At 36.1% G+C, this 20,108-nt stretch overlaps 1 protein-coding gene across 4 annotated transcripts in view; it reads left to right on the top strand.

Annotated features, from left to right (window-relative positions):
* Positions 1–20,108, top strand: part of PHF3 (PHD finger protein 3) — a 79,459-nt gene that overhangs the window by 21,968 nt on the left and 37,383 nt on the right. The window lies entirely within an intron of this gene.

Raw genomic sequence — 20,108 nt, 5'->3', positions numbered from 1 at the left:
TTAATGGGATTTGGGGATGGGGAGAGAAATAAAGATGTACGAAGTCTGCCATATTGAATCAGTGACTCTTTTAATTAAATCATAATAAATATAAAATTTCTGGCATCCAGTAATTCTTACTTAGGGATTTTGGAACCCTCTCCATTATTATCTTGATGGTTATTTCTTTCATGGTGTATTTGTATTACTTTCCTTGCTTTCAGATTTTTTCACCTATTAGTAATATTAATGTTGTGTTAGTAATAAAGCTATCAACAAACTTATCTGAGTTTGCAGGGTTCTCCAGAGAAACAGAACCAATAGATTGTGTGTATGTGTGTGTGTGTGTATGTGTGTGTGTGTGTATAGCGAGAGAGAGGGAGAGGTTGATTGATTTTAAGGAGTTGGCTTACGTGATTGTAGAGACTGGCTGGCAAGCCCAAAATCTGCAGGGTAGGATGGCAGGCTGGAGACTTAGGGAAGATTTGATGTTGCAGTTTGAGTCCAAAGGCATTTTGGAAGCAGAATTTCTCTTGTTCAGGGGACCTCCCTTTTTGTCTCTGAAGAGCTTTACCTAATTGGTTGTAGCTGACCCATATCGTGGAGAGTGATCTTTTTTACTCAAGTCTTTTGGTTTAAATGTTAATTATTTAAAAAATACTTTCACAGCAGCATTTAAACTTGTGTTTGACCACATATTGGGGCGTCATAGCCTAGCCAAGTTGACATATAAAATGAACCATCTCCCACCACAGAAAAGTTGATGTGAGTTAATGCATGCATGTTAATTAATTTGATTTAGCCATTCCGCAGTATATACATATTTCAAAACATGTTGTACACCATAAACATATATTATTGTCAACTAAATAATTAAAAAATCAAATTAACCATCATAGTAAGGTCCCCAAAACTTTTGGAACATGATAAATTATTCTTTGAACTGCTATTTTATATATGTTGTCATGAAACTACTATTAATCTTAGGATTTTTGAGAAAGTGGTTTCAAGATGAGTATTGTAGGCAGATGCAGCTTAAAAAGAAAACCCTAACTCTTTTCTCATAAGGAATTGTATATATAAAGGAAATTGAAAAAATAGTTAATATGTGTGGATGTTAATGTACTAAATACTGTGCAGAACCACTTTGCTAGTGCTGTCTTATTAAATCTTCATGACAACCTTAAGAGCTGTAGATACTACAGGTTGAGTATCCCTTATCTGAAATGCTTAGGACCAGAAGTGTTTCAGATTTTGGATTTTGTTTTCTGGATTTTGGTATATTTGCGTTATACTTACTGGTTCAGCAAGCCTGCCTAATCTGAAAATCCCAACTCCAAAATGCTCCAATGAGCATATCCTTTTGAATGCCATTTTGATGTTCAAAAAGTTTTGTATTTTGGATTTTGATTTTTGGGTTAAGGATACTCAACCTGTATTATTAATTTCATTTTGTAGCCCAGTAAACTGAAGTTTTGAGAATGGTTAATTTCCCAAGGTTATTAATATGTAAGTCATAGTACATGGATTGCAATCATTCTAATTTTTGTTGCCTTCAAGTACGTAAATTCTGTTAAGATCTGTGCTCTAAATTGGTTCTCAGATTTCGTTTAGCTTTGTAGTCAGCAAGATTAGGATGTTATTTTGTTTTTTTGTATGTGTGTGTTTCTTTTTAGTTTTGTTCTTGAAAGAACAAAGAAGATAGTTGTCTTTCCTGTTTAAAGAATATATGTGTGTTTGTAGGAGAGATGTATGAGTGCCCGAAATGGCTCTTAGTTATTTTCCATAGGCACTCGAACCATTCCCTGTTTTAACTGGAGTTTAATATAGAAGAGATAAGTATAATTTTTATACTCCGTGTGACCCATACACAGACTACTCACCAGTCGTCGGGGAGTTGAACATGCATATCTGTGGACCAAATCGATGATGTTTCTCTGCACCTACCAAAGGGAATCGGGTTCCCACATGCACTTAGGAAAAAAGAAAGACCACGTGGGCGCCAGATATTGGACGAAACCCCACCCCTGATATTCAACGTGGGTTCTTTTCTATTTTCCTAAGCGTCGGCTGGTCTGAGAAATAAAGGGAAAGAGTACAAAAGAGAGAAATGTTAAAGCTGGGTGTCCGGGGGAGACATCACATGTCGGCAGGTTCCGTGGTGCTCATGGCTCTTAGTTATTGAAGACCAAGGACTTTAGAGAGAAAAACAGTCATTGGCCAGTGATTTTGTTAATCTTGAATACCAGAGAAGTGCTCTAAAAATGTGCCTTTGTTAAGTGCCAACAGGTAGACGTGTACTGCAAGCTACTTGAACCCTTCTTTATCAGATAAGGTTGATTCAGGATGGAATTAATCTAGATATAAGGTAAAAACCTCTAACTTCATACTCATTTTACAGTTGAAGAAATTGTGGTTTATGAATAAACATTACCTTGAATATTTTTTTTCTTTGTACAAGTTAGCTGATTTTGACTTTATTCATTTGTTGAATGTCTGTTATATGTCAGGTAATATGCTAGGCAGTGGACATACAATGTTGAGTAAAACAAAACTTGATCTCTTCTTACGGAGCTTAAAGTTTAGTATAGTAAGTCTATTTATTTAATATAAACTTACTGGGAGAGGTTGTCTTCCATGAGTTTTGAGTGTTCTTGAGCTTTCTTGCTCAGCATGGCAAGAATGCAAGGTCCTGACCACTCTTTTCCTGGACCGTTTCTCAGGGTCGTAATTATAGCAAGCAGCATTGAAGGATGACATTACATTTGCTCTCTTACCCCCACTTCTTAACTCTACACTCAGCAGGCTTGCTTACTGCTCGCTATAAAAGGCAATGCCTTCTCAACAATATTCCTCTCCTGTAAACCGATTGTGTGTGTAGGCATCTATATAGGCATACCTGTGTTGTCCCTGTGGAACGTGAGGTGACAGGGGGATCTTGTCATCATGCTGTTTGCTGTGCCATGGGTGACAGAGTTCTTTGTCTTTTACCCAGTACCCTTGTGTTTTCTGTCAGTGAACATGAATCAGTAATAGGCTAGTTCATTAGTTTGTGAATAGGGTAAAAATCCCAGACCCTTTACAGTTCTTGCGGTTCTCAACATACTGTGTTTAATCCCAGGAATTACTTATGAAGGTTTAGCAATACTTTAATTATTAAAGATATTTAAATAATTTACCTCTAGGAAGGCAGGGATTGCAACTATGTATGTTATTCATACCGGCACTAGAATAGTAGACATGTAGTAAATTTTGACTGGAAAAACGCACAAGGAAAATGTGGGACCAGATAATGAGACTAGAAGTTAATAAAATGTGTGATGCAGGTGCGGTAAAACTTTACCTCACGGATTTATAGCAGTTACTGTTGAAGAGGAAACATTCCAAAGTAAAGAATACAGTGTCCTGAATGTAAAAACAAATTTGGTATCCAGGAAAAGGGAAATAATTTTTGACACTAAAACTGGAAAGAAATTTCAACCAGTGTGATATGAAAAAATCCTTAACATAATTTCAGTGAACATAGAGCTTTTTCTTATATCCCTCAATGTATATTCCAGTATGAGCAGTATTACAGGGGCTAGCATCATGGTCTGACTGATCCAATCCCAGGATAGATTTTAACTTATCTTTCAAACAGCCTACCTTGGATATCAGTTGTCACTAGATTTTTAAATATATTGATAAGAAGATGAGTTATATGATACTATCTGAGAACTATTGAGAATGTAATTAGCCTTTTGTTTTATTTTGCCCTATACATAAGTTTTATTAATCATCAGGACTGGGTATGAGATTGCATAAATTCAGGCTCTGATAAGAGTGTTTGTTAGAATAGGAGGCTGTTCTGTCCTTGTAGAGCAGGGGTCCCCAAACTGTGGACCATGGACCAGTACCAGTTCAGGGCCTGTTAGGAACCCAGCTGCACAGCAACAGGTGAGCTGCGGGCAAGTGAGTATTACCGCTTGAGTTCTGCCTCCTGTCATGTCAGCGTTGGCATTAGATTTTCATAGGAGCATGAACCCTATTGTGAACTCTGCATGTGAGGGATCTAGGTTGTGCTCTGCTTATGAGAATCTAATGTGTGATGAACTGAGGTAGAACAGTTTTATCACAAAACCACCCCCTCATCCATGGAAAAATTGTCTTCCATGAAACTAGTCCTGGGTGCCAAAAAGGTTGGGGGCAGTTGCTGAAGAGACTAGGGCCAAAATTTTCCTCAAAAAGTTATTTTGGGGTCCTCTGTAACGTCTTAAATAGACAGGAGTAGCCCCACACCTTCAGACACGAAGATCATTTTGGTGTATTTTTTGTTTCATAGCCCACATTTAAAGTAAGAACTAGCTGAGTAAAATTAATCAATTTTATCCTCTTCAGTTCCAATGATTTTTCTTGCTGTTTTCTTCTAGCCATGGCAGGATTGCAGAATCCCTTGTTGCCATTTTTACTGTAGTTGTTGCCTGGATTCTTTTGGAACTCTGTAGACCTGTGTCTTCTCCTCTGGTACTCTTTTCCCTTCCATATTTATTTGCTTAGTTGGAGGATCTTCTCAAAAGATTTTCTGATCTGAATCTACTGGTATTGGTGCTATTTTCTGCTATCTCTTCTTTCCTAAAATACTGCCTTTTCCTAATTTTGGTCTTTTGTCATAGGTTTTTTATCATGTCTTTAAGTGAACCATGAATGACAAATTAGTTATCAAATATGTGCTTACATAACAAGAACGATAAATTGTCATGGAATGATTACATGGAAGTTTCCAGAAGTACGAGAATATCCAAAATGATGACATTGTTTAAAGCATAATTGATGTCATTTCTGTTTTCCTGCTAAAGCTAATTTCCTGTAAACAGAGTCTGAGATTAGGATGAGAGCATTTTAATGGTTGACAACTCCAGTGGGTACCAATCTCAGAAGATACAGTGTGAATAGTGCCCGTTTCAGGTGAGTGGACAACAGCCTGGATAGTTTAAGGAAGTGAATAAAAAAATAATTTTGGTACAAAGAATATCAAGGATCCTTGAGCAAATGTTTTCTTAACCTTAGTTTTGACCTCCTTTTCCTTTGTCTAATTAGCCTCATAATTACTAATTTTTTTTCTGTCAAGAAGAAAAATAAATAATAAAATCTCTAAGCTCTTTGCTAACTTTTGAGGACACTGATCAAAAAGAAATTCTGATAAAAGATAGAGAGCTGCATCTTGATTCTTACAGGATCTCAAGATGAGACTGGCTAATTTATAGTGGCCCAGAAGAGTGATTACTTGTTTCAAGGCCCTATCCTTGGTTCGCCTTCATTATCCTAGAAATAAATGTATCTGCCAGCCACAGAAGCTGAATTTCGTAATTCCTTGGCAGTGGCAGATCCTTTTTTTTAGAGAAGTAGGAAAACTGGCTACCTAGATTTCTCCAAATCATAGACCTAGGCCTCCTCAGTCTCCCTGGCTGTCCATTTCTCATTTCCTCAGCCTCCTGTCTGACCCCAGAAACACTTTCTGTACTCCAGACTCTATATTCTTTTCCTAGTCTCTGTTACCATCATGAATTTGCTTCCCATAGGTTGTAATTTACTGAGTCGTCATCTTGATTTAGAATTTTTGGCCTTAGTTTTAGTTAGGATTAGGCTCAGCTAACAGAAAACTCCAGATAACAGTGGTATAAAGAAAGAAATTTATTTTGTCATGCAGTAGCTCAGAAGGAAGTGACTGAGAGCTAGTATGGAGTTGCACAGTGCCAGGGACCCAGACTCCTTCTACCTTGCACTATCATGTGTGATCACTAATTCCACCTTTATTGCATAATTTGATGGTCCCTGCAGCTATCAGATACTGATTCCACTCAGTAAAAAAGGGGAGGGACAGGTAATAATATCTCCTTCATTTAAAATCGTATTCTGAAAGTTGTATGTTCATTTCTGCTCACATCCCATTGGCCACAGCTTAGTAACCACAGCTATCAGTAAGGTAGATTGAAAAGTGTCATTTTTATTTTGGGTAACCATGTACCCAGCTAAATAATAGGAATTCCAGTAAATGAGGAAGAATGGCTGATTGGGCAACAGCTAGCAGTTTCAAGTACAATTTCTATAGCTCAGTCTGTGAGGAATCTGAGATCATTACCTTTTCCTAGCTCGCTGGTCATCCTGGGACCCAGGTTTGACTCCTTGGCCTTTTTTCGGAGCTCATCCTGCCTCACTTGTCAAAGACTTCTAGACTGTATATCTGTATTTCCTCCCTAACAAATGGAACTTGGGAATCAGATAAAGTCCATTTCTCTGTTCATAGAGCATGATCATTTGCTTGTATCAGAAATCTTAGAGGGAGATTGAATTCTTGTTTCACTCTGAAGGAGATGGGTGTCAAAATTGCTACTTGTGTATTGGAGATATTTCATTAAGGTAAGGTAAGCAAACTTTTTTGATTCTACATGTTTATACATAAGACATTCGAGTGCACACCAGTATTTTTGCATGTGTTTATATTACTTGTCTTACTATTCTACTGTATTAGTGTATGTTGCATAACAAATACAGTAGATATTAAATATTTTAAAATGAGCCATAGATAAAATATTTATACTTTTCAAATTATTAAGTAAAATTATTAGTTGTATAAGAACTTACTTGGAATGCATTATGATTGCACATGCTTAATTAGTTTTGGAAATTTCATCTTATTTTGATCTAATTTTTTACATATCTGGTTCCAAATTGAGCTTGATACTGGGTTTTAATGGCTATCAGAGCTGAAAAAGATAACTCGATTATACATGTATTTAAATGGAAGAAATTTATTGTAGGCTCTAGTTACTAAGTTATAATCTTAGTTTTTTTTTTTTGTTTTAAATACAGAAAAGCTTTTATTTTAGTTAATTAGAACATTTCTACCATCTTTCAGTGTGATTGTTCTTTTCAACTACTAGGAAGTGGTTACATTAAATAGTTATTACCATATAAGATCAAAATTCACTGAACTTTTTTTTTGTTTGGAAAAATTTTTAAATGTCCAGATTAAAAACATTTTTTTTTCAGTGCCTCATTTCATTTTTAGCCAGATATCACATAACAGTGAAAACATACCTAAACATCAATTTTCTTAGCCCGTGTTTTTTCTTTTTAAAGTAAGAAATGAGTTACTTTCTTTCTTATCACTAGAATATCATTTTATGTAGAAGGGACAGATGAAAGGTGTCTCTTTTCTCATATGACTTATCACATCTGCTTATAATAGAAAAGGCCAGCATGTTTGTAACACTTGTCTCATTTGTAGAACATTTATTTTGTAAAACAAAAATTTATTTTGTAAAAAAAAATAAATATAGTAGCTCTGTTGAGGCCTTTGCTGTGAATTAATGGAGAATTTTTATGTGGCTTAAAGATTTTAGTAATTACTTTCCATTTCATTAAAATTACTGTTTTGTTTTGTGGTGGGTTTTTTCTTTTTTTTTTTTTTTGAGACAGAGTCTTGCTCTGTTGCCCAGGCTGGACTGCAGTGGTGTGATCTTGGCTCACTGCAACCTCGGTCTCCTGGGTTCAAGCAATTCTCCTGCCTCAGCCACCCAAGTAACTGCAATTACAGGTGCCTGCCACCACGCCTGGCTAATATTTTTGTATTTTTAGTAGAGACGGGGCTTCATCATGTTGGCCAGGCTAGTTTCGAACTCCTGACCTCAAGTGATTCACCCACCTCAGCCTCCCAAAGTGCTAGGATTATAGGCATGAGCCCCCACACCTGACCTAAAATTACTGTAAACAAACTACTGTTTTACAAAGTATTTTTAGTGTAAAAGGAACTGTATTTATATTAATGACATTCTGTAACAATGCAAAGTGCTGAAGCCAAACAAATATATTACGGGTATCAGTTCCTCTCTGCTTTATGGAATTTTTACTCTTTCAGTATCCTTCCTTTTGGATAAATTGACATGTATTCATCAAGGATACTAGTGGCAATCTGATTAAATATTAGTTAAGTTTGATTTCTTTTTGGTTTTTAGGTAACATTTAATCATAGATTGATTGTCATGTCTACCCCTTTAGTTATACATACCACCTCAGGAAATGATTTGCTTAATGTATAAAGTCTAATAAAAGCTGCAATAAGGATGTGTTTTGAAAGAGTGACTAATTTAGAGGTAGTATCTTTTTAAGGTATACTGACTGTTTTTTCATGTGTTTCTCCATAAAAAGTTCAGCTGAATGCCTGACAACCTTTGACTTTGTCTTTATGAGATCAGGGAACGCCTAGTAAAAGTAAATATTTATAACTTACTCTGGGTACTGACATTATTGTTGTTCATCTTAGTTTTTTACGTATATATGTATTTACATATGTATGTGGCATAAATATTTTAATAATCTTTAATACATTTATTTACTTAGTTTTTGTCAGCATTTTTTTTCTTTTAAAACATTCCCTTATATTGTAGAGTCATTCCTCGGTATCCATGGGAGATTTGTTCCAGGACTTCTCCCTGCCACAATACCAATATACTCATATGTTCAAGTCTCTGATATAAAGTGGTGTAGTATTTGCATATAACCCATGCATATCCTCCTATATATTTTAAATCATCTTTGAGTTATACCTAATACAGTGTAAGTGCTGTGTAAATAGTTGTGGTGCAGTGTTGTTTAGGGAATAATGACAAGAAAAAAAAGTCTGTACATTTTTCATACAGGCATCATTGTCCCCCTCCTTTTTTTTTTTTGAGATGGAGTCTTGCTCAGTTGCCCAGGCTGGAGTGCAGTGGCATAATCTCAGTTCACTGCACTCTCTGCCTCCCGGGTTCAAGCCATTCTCCTGCCTCAACCTCCCAAGTAGCTGGGATTACAGGCATGTGCCACCATGCCCAGCTAGTTTTTGTATTTTTAGTAGAGACAGGGTTTCACTGTGTTTGCTAGGCTGGTCTTGTACTCCTGACCACAAGTGATCTGCCTGCCTTGGCCTCTCAAAGTGCTGGGATTGCAGAGGCGGGGTCTCCCTAAGTTGCCCAGGCTGGTCTTGAACCCCTGGGCTCAAGCAATCCTCCTACCTTGGCTTTTGAAAGTGCTGGGATTACAGACATGAGCTACCATACTCAGCCTTCCCAAATATTTTTGATTTGCCGTTGGTTTTATTCACATGTGAAGAACCCATGGATTTGGAGGGTTGACTGTATGTCCTTTTAAAAGACACTTTAAACTTTAAATATGTTTTGAAACAAAGTAGACTGTAAATCAGATATATGCTATTTAGATACCTGGTTAAGGATACTTGTTGTTTTAAGCTTTAAAAATTTCTTAAATTTAATTTTGTATTTTAAAAATTTAAAACATACCGAAAAACAAAGTGCAGTGTACTCACATTTAGTCATCACTAATACTCAACAGCTAGCTGTTCCTCCATCCAGTCTACCCATTTAGTTAAACTTCATCATATATCTTCCCAAAAAGGACTTATACATAACAGCACCATAACTACACCTAAGAAACAATTTCCAAGTATCATCTAATATTCTGTCCATGTTCAAATTAGTCATTTGTCCCCAATACATACAATACTAATTTTTTCCTTGGGAAACAAAGGTCTCTTAGCAACATCCTGAGTTTTAGATTTTTTAAATTGTATTTTCTGCAAGTTGGAAATTAGATTTAATAGCTTGATTAGAGTCAAACATATTTGGCATTCAGAAAACTTTGTAGGTAAAGCTGTATAATGTCACTTCTTAGAATGTTTATCATGTGACTTGATGTTAAATTGAATTACTGGGTTAAGGTGGTGAGAGCAAAATCTCTTCTTCCTAAGTACTTGAGATGGCAAGTAATCTACACAGAGATGCAGCTTTGGCAATATGAAAATATTTAGTTCCTCATCAGCGTTTTTCCTAATGGTTTTATGCATCCATTGATGATATTCACTGGAATCAGTTGTAGTGAAGTGATGGCTTTCTATATCTGACTTTTCTTTTACATTTATTTGCTGGCATTCTGGTAAGGGAAAGTTTTGTTTTATTACCTGGTTGCTTACAGTTCCTACTGAAGAGGCAGATTAGAAGGAAAGAATGAACATTTCAAAGTTAGGAGTTGGAGGAATGATCTTTCAGAGTAAGGAGTTAAATTTGATACACACTGGTGACAGGAAAATTGTCAAATAAATGACCTTGATTAGTGGACAAAGCAATCTTGGCTTTAATATAGAAACATTCTTGTGATGATTTAGGAAAATAATTATTGTAAATAAATCTTCAAGAAACTGACATTTAAAAAAGTATATTGATAGTTCTTCCTTTTTAAAGCAGTATAGTGAACATAGTTTAGCTTTTAACTGTTGATTTAGTAGTCTTGGGAAACAAATGATTGTATTATTACTTATTAGCAATGTCCTTAGGTACTGTTTTTGTAGGTAAGGCTTTTGGTCCCTGTATTAACTGGGCCTGGGCCAAATACACTAGGAAAAAATTGCTTTTCAATGATGTGTTTCTCCTCTTTTTATAAAGGACCTCGTACTTTATCTTTCTCAAACATCTAGAATATTCGATCCATTCATCTAATTGTCAGAGGCCAGGAAACTTGAGTTAATAGAAATATGTGAAATAAAAATAAGAGACTACTTATAAAGGTGTGTATATATGTAAAACACATGGACAGAAATAAACCATATTAAAGTAGGTTTTCTCTGAGGGTTTCTATATACTTGATTTTTCTTGAGGAAGGCTCTAGAGTTGGAAAGCTAACTGACATGAACTTGATGTAAGGGATTACCCATTCTCAACTGTTCATAAGAGGCCAGAGAAACTTCTGGAAGACAACAGGAAGCATTTACTGACTTTTAAACCTACATTATAGAATGGAGCAAGATACATTTTACTGTTGTTTCAAGGCTAAATACATATAATACTAATTTTTTCCTCATTAAGTTATGACATTTACCTAGGTATGTTTATCAGAATTGTGTTTTCCAAGTTGTAATAATTCTCTTATGTGTTCCAAATTTATTGCAGAGTTGACTTTTTTTATTCTATTCAGGTTCATATCTTTAATCTCTGTAATATATTTGATGAAAGTTCCTTTTATAGAGGCTTTTTTATACTCTTAAAAGGAGACTTTGATTCCTAGGCATACACCTGAAAAAATACTACTAATTCTGTCTTTTTGAGTGAGCAGCTTTTTTTGTAGTTATTTGGTTATTCCATGTTTGGATGCTTCCTTCTCATCGGTGCTTTCTAAACTATCATCCTAACTGCATGGGTTAGTCAACACTACTGTGATGGTGTAGAGGTGTTTTATTCTATTTCTTTTGATTGCTGAGGATAATAACTTCTGATTTGAGTCTAGTTGAACATGGAGGTTCTCATCTCTTGAGATAGAGCCATGATATTTTTGTATGCACTCATGCATTTGTTCATTTAAGCTATGTTTTAAAACGGAGTATTTTATGTTCCAGCTGCTGTTCTAGCACTAGTGATACATCAGAAAACAAAAGAATAACAAATTCCTGCTCTTGGGGAGTTCTATTTAGTGGAGCGTATAGTACCATAATTGTCTTTTCCTGGGCTACTACAAATTAGGGCTGTTAATTGTTTAACTCATTTTCCTGGCCTCTCTTACTTACTGAAAAAGTTAATGTGATTCTCTAAGAACTCTGGGTGGTCCTGTTTGTGTCTGTTTTTTTCATATGTTTGAGTAAATGCAACTGAAATGTTACAGAACAGAGTGCCTAGTTGGGAATTGACTTATTAGAATGTGAAACTCAGTGAATAATAATGAGATCCATATTATAAGATGGTTGAACCTTTTTTTTTTTTTTTTTAAACCTATTCCTGTTTTACAGTAACGTGATTTTCATTAAATAACATTCCAGGGATCAGCAATTTACAACAATCATATGTAAGGTATAATGATTTGCTTTGAGATAAAAGTGATTGGTACTGTACTGTTTGTTTAACAAATGTTTATTTCATACCTATCGTATGCCAGACTGTTTCCAGTTCTGGAGGATAGAGTGGTGTTTGAGACAAAGTCCTTGCCCTCATGGAGCTTGCAAGTATTAGGTTGGTGCAAAATTGATTGCGACTTTGGCCATTACTCTCAATGGGAAGAAATACAATTACTTTTGCATCAACCTAATAAATTGTAAGGTGATAGAAAATGTCTAATTGTTTTTTTGGTGGCAGAGGTCCATGGTTTATTTGACTTGGGCTAGTTAGGGCGGGCCTCTCTCTAACATGGAGAGTAGCTGCATGCTGAGATACTTGTAGTGGCCAGCCTTTTGAAAATCCTAGGCAAGTAAAGTACGTTTTAAGCAGAGAAATAGCAAATGAAGTGTACTCAAAATGATGTTTAGTTTATCAGATTAAAGTAATTCATGGTTACTAAATAGTTTTAGTATCTCTGAGGGTTGTGTTTACATGATTACATTCATATTTACAGTTGTTTTGTTTTTTTTGAGACGGAGTCTTCCTCTTTCGTCAGGCTGGAGTGCAGTGGTGTGATCTTGGCTCACTGGAACCTCTGACTCCAGTGAGGTTCAAGTGATTCTCCTGCCTCAGCCTCCCGAGTAGCTAGGATTACAGGCATGCACCACCATGCCCAGCTAATTTTTGTATTTTTAGTAGAGTTGGGGTTTCACCATGTTGGCCAGGATGGTCTAGATCTCCTGACCTCGTGATCTGTCCGCCTCAGCCTCCCAAAGTGCTGGGAGGTATGAGCCACCATGCCTGGCCCATATTTACAGTTTTTTACTGAACCAAGTCTGTAATTGGTGGGCTGTATAAATAAATGGAACTGTGAGACAGTAACTTTTTCATGTGCTATTGCATAAAAAAAATCTAAGAAATGAAAATAATATTTAAACAATTAAGAAGCAATTCATAAAGTATTCTACTCTTCTCCCCAGACACACATACTCATATTAACAGAGTGTATACTTTATCTCACCGTAGGTTTTCTAGAATTGATTAGTGTCTGGCCAAGTGCCTCTTTTCTGCCTGTTTTTATACACATAGGGCAGACAGAGCTAATCCAAATGAAAATTTGGAATGTGTTTTTTTTAATTTTTCTTAATTTCATAATGTTGCTTGGTAGCTTAAAAAACACTTTTATACATTTTTTGCCTTTATTGTAATGTCCTATATTTAGGTACTCCTTTAATGATATTAAAAGATCATATTTTATGGTTAAGTTTCTACTGCTCTGTTTTCCACAGGTATGGTTTGTGGTTACATGATAGGATATCTACTGTTAAAGCAAACTAAATATGCCTGAGAAGGACTCTACTTCTATATTTGAGTGCTTGTGGATGAGCCATAACCTAGCTTAATAGGCAGACAAGATTGGAAACCTCACCTGGAGTATGTGCCTGTACAATAGCTGAGTACTGGTCAATCCCAGTGGCCATACTTGAACCACGGTTGAACACAGTGTTCAAACTGTTCACATAAGGCAAACGCCAACCTGTAACCAATCCAGCTATTTCTGTACCTCACTGCCGATTTCTGTATGTCAGTTCCCTTCCCTTTTTTGTCTATAAATTTGTTCTGACTGCGAGGCGCTCTAGGAGTCTCTCTGAATCTGCTCTGATTTTGGGGGCTGCCCGATTCATGAGTCGTTCACTGCTCAGTTAAGCTCCTTTTCAAGTTTTCCCTTTAACACTGTCTTATTCTTTGTTTTGTCTATGCTTGGGATTTTTTTTTTAATGTCAACAATCTTGTATTACCAAATGTGCAGGATTAACACTTTAACATGGCTAACAGCGGAAACAGCACCTCTAACAAGTTCAAGTATGGAGGTGTAAACCCAATAAAGATTGTCTCTTAGAAAAGGATTGAAAAGATACAGATATCTGCTTAAGTATTTTTTGTTTTTAAATAGTTTTCCAGTGTTGCAGAAAAAATATCCCAAAGTGATTTCTGTTCATAAAAAAGCAGCATTAGGCAGCCTGTGCTGCTGCCTTATAAACCCCAACTCAGGATAACCATAGGAGAAAATCAACCCCCAAAACATTAAAAAAAAAAAAGTCACCCTTTCTTTTCATCCTTCTCTAGCTTTGACTGCTTATTCCACGAAACATCTAATAACGGGATAAGCAAGACCCAGCTCACTTCTTTCAGCCTTTTGTCTGTTTATTAAGGTTGATCCTTCACCTCTACAACAATCAATAAATTGATCTCTAATTTCTGGCTCAGGTTACTAGAAACTTGCAAAACATCCTTATGTTTTCTTCAAGGATGGGCCTGAGGGTTCCTTGAAAAATCAGGGGGGCAGAGCACTCACCCACCTGAGACTGGAATGCCTGCCAGGCCCTTTCTAAGCAAAAGCATCCCATTACCTTTCAACTGAAAGTCTAACCTACCAGGTAAGAACAAGTAGCAAATGGGCACTAAACTGTGGCTGTACCAAAAAGGTGAATATCTCCTCCTGTTAACCATAAAGGTAAGGGAGTTGACAGGAGCCAAGTATTTGATCTTATCTGTCTTTAGAGTTTGCATAGTTCAGGCTGAAGTCATATTGCAGAGAAAAACATTCAGTCAAAGGATAGGGGTGGCTTTTGCTGTATCTGGTAAAGCTGCCATTCCTGGGCAGCCAGATTCGTTGCTCTTTTATAGAAGCTCTTTTCCCTTATACAAAGTACTTAAGAATTAATAGGGAAATTTTAAATTTGACTTAATAACTGACAAAGACATACAAAAAGGCAGTATATAAATCCACAAAGTATTCAAGCTTTTTTAGTAACCCCCATTTTTTTTTAATCTGAAATTAGTGCTAATGAATTCTTGAGACTTAATATGAAGCTCTTTGCACTGTAAATATTTTATTTTTTGGAGAAACATTTGATGATATCTAAGACTAAAATGAATACATATATATTTGTGTGTGTATATATATACATATATGTATGTGTGTATATATATACACCATATATGTGTGTGTGTGTGTGTGTATACACCATATATATGTGTGTGTATATGTATACCATCTTCGACTCAGTGAACCTGTATTTTGAAATGTATCATAAGGAAGGAATAGAAGAGGGGAAGAAAAGCATTATTTATATAGCATTGTTTATTTTTTTCAAACTAAGAACATGATAATATCTACAGGGATAAATTCATTTTCAAATAGTTAATTGTATGTAACATACAACTCGATGGAGTGTGTCATGCCTCAGCCTCTTTTTGGGATGAATCTGACTCATCCATGAAGGAAAGAACTCTTACCAAAGGGTGGCCAAGTAGAGAGTGGTGGTCTTCTGTGATGTTAGAGGGGAAAGCTGTAGGGGTTCTGTTAAGAGGAATTGTTCACATATTTTCTTATTATACTTAAACAACACAAGCCGTATAAAATAGATAACTATTCTTTATTGTTGTGATACTGCACAGATATGTTCTTTTTCCCCCTCAAGTCTGATACTTACTACCAACTTTGTAATAGAAGAAATAACTGACATAGAAGTATAATAGTTGAGCTAAGTTTGACCTTTGTGCTGCCTGCATAATTAATGCATTCCAAATGTGAAGAGCTCCCTCCTATTTCTGATTTGTCATTCTCCCCCTTTGTATGGTATTACAGTTATTTAAACAAATCTCTGTTGTTGAGCAGTGCAATAAATTTAACTCTGAATGGTTTGATTTTATTCTCTTTATCTCATTTTCGCCCTTTCCAAACAGATAGGTTTAATTTAAATAGTCTGGAGTTAAAATAGTACCAATGTCAGGAGGACTTCACTTAGGCAAGTTTAATTAGGGCAGTTTGGGGTTGGGTTGGGAGGAATTTTAATGTGATGTAAAATCAGGCTCGAAGAGATTTCTGAGTATGATCATGGACTTTATGCCAAAATTTTAAAACCATTTGAGGTTAAATTTATTCCATTTCTCAACAATAGGGATTGGTTTAAATCACTTTAATACCACACAAAAGGGAGAATTACAAGGCAGGACTAGTAGGGAATTGTTACATTTGTTATGTGATAATTATGCTGGCAGCACAAAGGTCAAACTCAGCTTAACTACTTCTAGGTCAGTTATTTCCTCTGTTGTAAAGTTGGTGTTAAGTTTCAGACTTGGGGGTAAAAATGAGAATGGCACCTAGTACCTAGTTCTGGAATATACAAGGGAAGAAAAAACATACTGGAGGTGCTTCTGTTGTTGGAGCTCTTGTTCAGCATGAGAACTCTGGAAACTCTGAAGGCAATGTAGAGCTTGATTTAATGTAGAAATGGATTTTTGAGTTGAAGGAAGTGTGTTGTCAGGAGGAGCAGAGAGTTCAAAAAAAGATGCATGCTTGGAAATCTTACCTTGAGAAACATCCCAAATGCAGTCTTAGTTATTCTAATTGTAGATTGTTGACCAAGAGGTTGTTCAGGGATAGAACCTCAAGTCATTACTTACCTTCCAAGTTATTTTCCGGCACATATAAACATTGTCAGATCTCTGTTGATTTTTCCCTCTTCTGTCTCTTTCCTTCTCTCCACTTTCCTCCATTAAACTTAAAAGCGACTACAATTATTGTCATTCTTCATTTACTTACTCCTTAACTCCTCCTCATCTGATTCTCTGCTTTGTGTGTCAAACTAGTGGATTTCTCTCCTTTATTTGTTCTTTGGGTTGCAGTTAACCTTCCTGATTCCCACTACTATGAAATTTTTGTGATGTTGCTTTATCTTCACGCATCTTTGGTCTGATCTTTTTCCTTCATATCATCAGTATATCAAAAAAGTGAAGTCAGTATGTTACTTCCAAATTTGTTCTTTCCAACTTCTCTGTTTGGTCAGTAGAAACATTTTTTTCTCACTTATCAAGGTTTAAGTTCTCCCAATCTGTCTTTTCCCGTAATGCTTTTATTCAGCAAATATTTTCTGGAATACCTACTATATACAAGGTTGTGATTCTAGATTCTGGGGATTCAGCCACAAGTAAGAGACAAAGGTCTTTACCTGTGCAGCTTACGCTCTAGTGGAGAAGACTGTCAGACAGATACTTAATGTCATGTAGAGAAACATTTTAAAGGATAAAGTATGCTAAGGATCCGTAGGCAGTAATGGGAATATGTGCTGTTTTGCATAAGGTGGTTAGGGAAGATTTCTCTGAGAAGATGGTATCTAAGTAAAATCTGAATGAAGGGAAAGAATGAGTTATGGGTATTTGGGAGAAGAGCCTTCATGCAGAGGGTGTAGCAAGTGCAAAAACCTGGAGATGGGCTTATGCTTCCCTATGTTCAGGAAAAGCCATTGTGACTGGAGGAGAGTGAATCAGCAGGGGGAGGAGATGAAGTCAAAGAAGCTGGCAGGAGAAGATCCTGTTATAGAACCCTATGGGCCCTGGCTAGGATTTTGGGCTTTATGTCTAAATGTGTTGGGAAGCATACACTTTAGAGGATTTTGAACAGAAGAATATTAACATGATCTGACTTAATATTTTAGAAGGATCACAGTGATAACTGTGTGGAGAATAAACTGTGTCAAGGGAGAGGGGGGATGGCAGTAGAGAAACCTGGGACACTAGGAGGCTGTTACAGTCTTGATGAGAGATGGTGATTTGGGAGTAGAATGTTAGCTGGTCAGATGTGTGATACATTTTGAAGATAAAGCCAGCAGGATATGCTGATAGCTTGGATGTGTCAGATATGGGGAGAGGAGCTAAGGACAGTTCTTGAGTTTTAGAATTGAACTAGGTGATTGGAGATTCCATTTACTCTGAATACCTTGGGAGGAACAGTTTTTTGAGGGGGAGGGAGGATTGATAGAATCAGCGTTTATTTTTGGTATGTTAACTTTGAGGTACTTGTTAGACAACTTAATGAAGATGTCAGATTACACTCTTCTGAAAGTCTCATGAGCTTTGGGTTGGAGAAGATACCTGTGGGAATCAGAGTATAGATGGGCCAGGATAAGATCACCTTAGGGATAAGTGAGTGTGAAGGGATACGTGAGTATGAGTGTAGATAAAGAAGAAAGATGGAGGGACCCGAACTGTTGGATCCTTCAATATGTAGATGTTGGCAGGAAGAAAAGGCTTTATCAAAGGCTGTTGACAAGTGGCTAGGGAAATGGGAGGATGTGATATCCCAGAAGTGAAGCGAAAAAAATGGAGATTCAGAAAGTGGAGAGGAATCAGCTATGTCAGATGTTGCTAGGAAATGGAATAATTTAAAACCTGATAATTGACCTTTGGATTTGGTTTGCTAAATCCTGTTGATTCTGCTTTGTAATATAGCTCTAAAATTTATTACATGACTTCACTCCCTGTCAACAAACACTATTAATCAGGCTTTCCTCCTGATCTGTTTTTCTATTTTGGATGGTTCTTTTTTCTCCTGTTTACATTGTAGAATACATGCTCATTATAGAAAACTTGGAAAACTCAGAGAAAGTATAGTGAAGGTTAAAAAACAACAGCAATGGCAAAATTCCTTACAACTAGAGATAATCACGATTGAACAGTCTGTTGTGGTTTTCCTATTAATGTTTCTTATGCATTTTTGTAATGCATATACTATATATATATGCTTTTATACAGAATTAATGAAAAGTAGTCTTAAAATTTGCGTATTTAAAGGAACGTAGTAGACCTGTAATCTAATGTCAAAACGTTTTTGAGGCTGAGTGCAGTGGCTCATGCCTGTAATCCCAGCACTTTGGGAGGCCAAGGCAGGCGGATCACCTGAGGTCAGGAGTTTGAGACCAGCCTGGCCAACATGGCAAAACCCCGTCTCTACTAAAAATACAAAAATTAGCTGGGCATGATGGCACACACCTGTATTCCCAGCTACTTGGGAGGCTGAGGCAGGAGAATCACTTGAACCTGGAGGTGGAGATTGCAGTGAGCTAAGATCGCACCACTGCACTCCAGCTTGGGCAACAGAGTGAGACTCCGTCTCAAAAATAAAATAAAATAAATAAAATAAAATAAACAAAATTAAAAAAATGCCTGAGGATGTATGTGAATGTGTGGCAACAAATATTCCATCATGTTGGAATACCTAACTGGACTTCCTACCTGTTTTTACCCAAATTATATCTTAAATGAATCCTGATTAATTTTTCTAAAGCATATTCTGCAAACTTTTAGTGCATAGCATAATGGTTAAAAGCATGGGCTCTATTTTTACTTTTATAATACATGCTTATAGCAGGAAATTTGGAAAATAGGGAAAAGATATATTCTTACCTGTTTATGGATAAGAATTACTGCCTATGATTACTGGTAAAATTTTCATCTGTTTTCTGCCATTCTTTTTTTTTTTTCTATCTAAATATACATACACAGGCATTTTATTTGTGTGTTTGTTTCTAACGAGGATCACACTGTGTTTTCTGATCAGCATTTTTCTTCACAATCCATTCTTTCCTCTCTTTTTAAATTTATTTTGATCAAAGCATATGAGCAGTTTCATGATTCTGTTTGTTGTCAAATTGCTCTTCAAAAAAATTGTGTCATTTAAAAGTAAACTTATGAAGAATTTTGTTCTCTTTAAATTTTAGGATAGACCACTATCTTGTTGAGCTCTTTTAAATGAAGTTCTACTTGGACACAAAGATGAGGACTAGATAACTCCTTGAGGTTCCTTCTAACCCCTAGGATGAAGATAATAACTAACATTTGTATAGTGCTCTAAAGTTTACAGAGTGAGTTCTCATACATCATCTCACTTGATCCTCACAACAGCCCTGTGAGGTAGGTAGGACAGGTATTGTTATTCTCATTTTAGAGATAAAGAAACTGATAGAGAGGTTAAGTGACTTGATCAAGGTGTTTTTCTTTTTCTTTTTTTTTAACGTTCTAGTAAGGATTTGAATCCAGACCTTCTGATCTAAATAATCACATTCTTTTTGGCAAGATTTCATACAACTGCACATTTAGAATTACTGATACATGTTGGCTAAGTGGCATTTGTTCTATACAGAAATAAACCTAATGACAATATGAGTATGGTGTTAGTATTTCTTTGACTGTTCCTGAGTCTTCTTACATTCTTTCTCCACCCCACAAATTAAATACATGACTCTGTCTCTCTTTTGACTAGGAGAAGGTAATGTAATTATATAGCTATATTAAACATCTACTGTTTTCTCCAGCATTTGGGGGAAGGGGAAGTTACATTATGTTTTTCATTTTTTTCCTGTTTTTTTCTTTTGGTACCAGTCAAAAGTACAT

The sequence above is a fragment of the Piliocolobus tephrosceles genome, chromosome 5 (genome assembly GCF_002776525.5).
Source record: "Piliocolobus tephrosceles isolate RC106 chromosome 5, ASM277652v3, whole genome shotgun sequence".
Taxonomy (NCBI): Eukaryota; Metazoa; Chordata; class Mammalia; order Primates; family Cercopithecidae; genus Piliocolobus; species Piliocolobus tephrosceles.
Note: the sequence above shows the minus strand (reverse complement) of the source record. Positions and strands in the feature narration are given on the sequence as shown.